Genomic DNA, 5,674 nt, shown 5'->3' on the forward strand with positions numbered 1-5,674 from the left:
GTAAAACTGCTCAGTAATACCAGTCATAAGATAAGAAATGTCTCCTGTGAGACTCCAATTTTTATAGAGCTTGCGCCTCACATAAGCTATGATCCCTCTCATCCTTTCTTTATGCAAGTTCGGAAACGGCTAATCTTAAAAACAGATAAATAACCGCTCCTAGCTTGCACTCCAAAAGGTTTGCATGCCCCCAGGTATAAAGTACAATTTCAAGGCTGCCCCTACTTATCCGATAAAACATTTGTTTTAAAGGGTGAGGCTTGCCTCTTCCTGGTTACCCAAAGATTGTTTTGTTAAAACCATCAAACGAAAACATCTCCTCGGCACTGTCTACCGAAGTAGACAATGGTGAATGACCTTTGTCAAACAAGTAACCTTATCAAAAGAATCCTATTCTAGAACAACCCCTCTTCCATCCATGGACGGGGTACGGACTAGTCATATTCTTTCGCGGAAATTCTACCTTATACCCAAGGTTTCCTCTGCCCGAAGCAGGCCAGGATGCATGCCCCCTGGGTTCCAGTCCCGTCTTTCCGAATCACTCGCATTCATCGGGAAGGAGGACTGGGGGTGGAGACCTTTCTTGGGTGAATAGACCATTAAGGGTTGGTATCTGACTATTTGCGATGCGTGATCCCGGAAATGAAAGTTGGTCTATGAGCTTGACCATTCTTCCTTCGTGTGGAAAACACATTACTCTAAAGAGTGAGGAGACTATAGCTCCCATGCAATATATATAGTCTCGTCCAAGGAGTAGGTTATAATCCAAGGGTCCTTGAATGACCATCACGTTCATTTGAACGATCTTCCCTTTCAATGTAACAGGTACATTGGGGAGGATCCCTAATGGTCGACTGGTTCCTTTATCAAAACCCGAGAGATTTCTTATCTCAGGCAAAAGCTCCGGGGAACCCAGTGCTTTCCAAGCAATAGAGGAAAGGATACTCACAGATGCCCCTTCATTAATGATAGTTCCAGCCATTACCATTCTGTAAATTTGGACTATGATTCTGAATGGTATACTGGCTGGTAACCGGGGTCTGCCTAGTTGGTTCCAATCAAAGGACACAACCAGGTTGCTTGGCGGTGGGACCGAATACACGGCCGGATATGACCCTGATGATGTTCCTTCCTGCGATAAAGGAATGGGCGCATTGCCCTGATGCTCATCAAAATCTGTGTTGATGAAAAGAATCTGGATGGTGTCATCCTTATTCTCTTCAGTGAGGGTGTCATTTGAAGATGAATCTTCAGTGACGGTGTCATTTGAAGATGAAACCTCTGAAGGCGGAACCGGGTCAACTGCCGTATCGACCTTTAGACTTTCGTCTGGTCTGGATTCAGTAGGTTCATTTTCAATGACTGACACTTCAGCTGACCACTTGAGTGGGCCAGCTGTATTTTCAACCAACGAAGGACTTGGCACGAGTTTTTTGTATCCAGGAGGAAGTCTCAACGGTGAAACCGGACGATCTTCCAAAACTCTCTTTGCTTTGTCTAAGAAGGGACAACGGTGGATGGCGTGATCGCCTTTACACAGTCTGCAAGGGGATCTTGCTCCCCCTCTTTGTCTTGAACCTTCACTTTCGCTGGTTGACGGTAAGCATTCAACATGGCTATCAAAGGTTGATGCTCCCGAATTGTGCAACCGAGGGGACCACTCCCTTAGTATCCAGGGAATACAGGGACAATCTCTATGGAAGTGGTCTCCTCTACATATGACACATGGTGATTTAGGCCCGGTCTGTGCTGTGTGTGGATTTTTGTCAGATGTCTTTTGCTTGCCCCCAGTCGCCTTAGGCTCCTTCTTCTTCTTCTCTCTCTCCTTCTTCTCCTTCTTCTTCATGGGAGCTTGGATTTTGCCGGCTCTACCTTGCGAAGATGAAGGATTGGAGGAAGAGTTATAGGAAGTTGAAGGTTGGTGGGCAGCTCTAGACTCATCTAACTGTTGACTTGACTGTTCAGGAACCATGGTGTTCTGAACTACATTGGTTGAGAATAGCCAAATTGGCAGGCCAATTGTCAGTCCTGGAAGCGAAAATGTGGCCATGTGGGGCGCACCAACTTCTCCCTAAGAGGAGAAAGGACTATGATTTCCATCTTGTGGAATTCCTCGGTTGGGGCGTTCCATGTTCTCAACCTAAAGATCAACGCGGGAATAGGAGGTGATTATGTTCCGTTTAAAATAAATTTTATAACGACGCTTTAGACACAACTTGCTTTTTCACTTTTTAAGAGTCGAGAAAAAGCTAAAGGTGACTCTAGTCTCCTTCGATGTTTTAACGAGCCCGAAGTGACAAATGCTCGGATGGACTTTTTCAGTTATAGAGTTTGAAAAAGGCCAAAAGAAACTGCTCTGGAGATCTAGGCAGAGGGTGTGCCAAACCTTTCGCAAAACCATAGAATACGTTTTACGGTACGAGTGGTCGATCTTCGTGAATGCTGTGTTCACTGCATTGCGATCAGTAGGGCGGCCGACACGGTTTCCTATGGATAAAGGCTTTGTTCCTATAGGGGTCTCCCAATATATACGCGACGGTACGTGGGAGCACAAGTCCGTATTGATACTTATCGCTTCACCGTGGAGGAATCACCCAACCACTCAACGCTAAGATATCATGTTTAACGACGCCGGAACACGTCTCTAGCTTAGACCTCTATGTGTTTGCGTTATGTTTCAATGCGTTGTTATGTAAATTCAATTTATTTTAAGGTTGATCTTGTTTAGCAGTTTGCCTTTATGGATCACCACGAGATGTATAGTAACACTCCTAAATGCAGTCTAAGATGATAAGCAAGCTTTTTCAATCTTTCAACTTTGAAAATCTTAACTACTGAGGGAAAAGAAAGATAACATATTTTCACACAGATCATAGAGCACACACTAATGCATTTTTCCCTAAATCAACATGCAAACTGTCATAATGCACATGCACAATGCAGGTATTTCTTTTCTCTTTCTTAATGTTTGTGCGACACAAAAAGAAAGCTGTTGTATAACTTTGAATTCAATTTCAAGTGAAAGCAAACAAGCTTGTCCAAAATCAAAAGACACCTTAAGATTTACTTGTTTCGACACTAGAAATATATAAACTCAAACCATATGACGAAAGCAAAAGCTCAATCAGCTATGAACAACAAATAAACTAACTCTTAAGATCAAAACGACACTTAATCACAGGTCTAGATCTAAGAGGCCACAGTAAGACTAGTTCACTTTCGTTATGGGAAACTGCAAATGATGTAAGAAATACACAAAGAACAAATACAGTTTCTTTATACAACCGAGGCGGAATAGTGGCAAGGAAAGTTGGTTTCAGATAGGTACATTGACTGGTAACAGGCAGCAAAAACAAGGGTGAAAACAGGGCAAGAAACAGCAGGAAACCCCAGTAGCACTAGGCAAAACTGGTCCAGCGCAGGTAGTACACAGGCAGTTTGACCTTCAGCGCAGGTAGCCCCTTCGGGAACTGCGCTAAAATGCAGACAGCCTTCACACAACCTGCACTGAAGAACGAAACTTTCGTTTCTCTCGGTTTCCGGGTCACAGATTGCTCAAAAATTCATAGTTTTTGGCCAAATCAGAAGCTATCAGTCAAGGACACACTAAGGGATGAAAAGGAGGATGAAAAGCTATCACTAAGAGCTGTTAAGAGTCCTTGTGGATCATCTCTTCAAATCATAAACTTGCCCAGAAACTGAGCTAGAGTAGCTGCCCTCTACTTTGCATTTGAGAGATCCAAATGCAGTTCGATTCGGTACTCCCTGTGTTTATGAAATGAATAGCAAAAAACACAAACAACCAACAAGATACGATCCCCAGTGGAGTCACCAATTTGTTGTTGGGAAAAGTATCCAATACGGAATGACCCTATCCCACTCTAAGGGTGATAGTACCTTAGCAACAACTGAATGTAAAGCTATTCGAGATTACTTCTTTATGAAATGTAAGAGAGAGGAGAAAGAGATCCACTAACCGTTATCTTCCGCTAATGGTTGATCCAATCTTCCCTCTTTGCTACTTGCTCCCAGCTCCTTGCTCTTTCACTGGCCCAGCTACACCAAGATCCTGCAAAATAACAAGAAAGGGAAACTACAAGAAGCATACATTCATAATTGATTCAAGGATTAGAATAAATCAAGTATACAAGTATCAAGACGCCATTGAGACACATGCATATAGAAGAACCTCAAATGCTTTATTAATGGAAGAAGTAAAGTTCTGAGAGTGTTACAACCATAAAAGGCCCAATCCAGCAACACCTCCCAGCAGAAAGAAATCTCCTCTTCACCTCCTTCAAAGCAATCACCCAATAGTTCTATACTCAAACCAACAACACTTCCTTACATTCAAAAGATTCCCGCCTCTCTTAGACCTCATGAGAGAGCTCTATATATAGGAGTTTTGGAGAAAGGATGAGTCAGCTTGAGCTTGGCATGGAGCTGACTAGTGTCCTCTCCCACTTCAGTTATTCTTCAATTCTTGAGTCCACTTGGAGTTTCTTGCTTCCACTTGGAGATCTAGATCCTCTTACTCATCACAAGGCGAATTCCCTGATCCAAGTGTCATTTTAGAAGCTTCCTGGGCATTTGACACCTTGCAGAATGACTGTGCCACTTGGCCAATCTCGCCCAACGCAGGTAGCCTTCATTAGAGTTGACCTTCAGCACAGGTACAGAGTGGAGCAGTTGACATTCAGCGCAGATGCTCAGTGGAGCAGTTGACATGATCCAGAATTAGCTTGTTTTTGAGTGTTTTCAGGTGGAGAACTGATATTTAGTGCTGTGGTTTGCTGACCTTGTTCCTCTAGGGGTAGGAACAACATGTTTAGGGACTTTGGATCCCTTAGATTATTGACATTTCATGCTTCATGCTGTAAGGCACAAAAATGTCTATAACAAGCATAAAATAACCATAGATATGAGTTCAGGCAGATCTACTTAAGTACTTAATAAACACGACAGAATGTATCATAATCCTCGTGAAAGTACCTAACAGACATTGCGTACAGTTAATAAGACTTACCCAATAGAGTCGTGCATCAATAAATCAATATTTCATATAGAAATTATTCCATCATAGCATATATCACAAACATAAATAACACAATTAAATAGATAAACATATGAATTTATTCAAGAGTCTTCTTTATTGATCTTCAATATGGTATTACAGACTCCAGACTGCCCTGCACACTCACTGTAGGGGTTGGCGCACTCAGCTGTGGACTCTACTCTAGGCCTCCACGCACTCAATTGCAGAGCCTTTTCCCTTCTATCTACATGCTGCTTACTTGCCATTTTTCTTCTCTCAGACATAGACATGTCTTAGACTCTCTAAGACACACCTATTTATATATTTTTACATACAATCCCATGGTCCGCTTACCATGGGTGGATCTCAAAACCGACTCGACTTTACATTGTCAAGGGGCTAAAACCCCTTTTGACTCCTAACTATCTATGCGCTCCGCATCCTCAAATTGCGGAGACTTTACATCTTTTACCAAAATTTACATCAATATTCGGGTTTTTAATCCCAAAACTAACCTAGGGGACCCTATCCCAACAAGGGTTGAGGAAGATAAAACCCTACCCTGAGATTTCTATTGAACGATGTTAAATACTAATGTACTAGGAGGAGAGTTCCATTATTTAGCCTTGTATCTTCTTC

This window comes from Pinus tabuliformis, chromosome 1_1 (assembly GCF_031772625.1).
Source record: "Pinus tabuliformis cultivar Carrire ecotype Pingquan chromosome 1_1, CPIR1, whole genome shotgun sequence".
Taxonomy (NCBI): Eukaryota; Viridiplantae; Streptophyta; class Pinopsida; order Pinales; family Pinaceae; genus Pinus; species Pinus tabuliformis.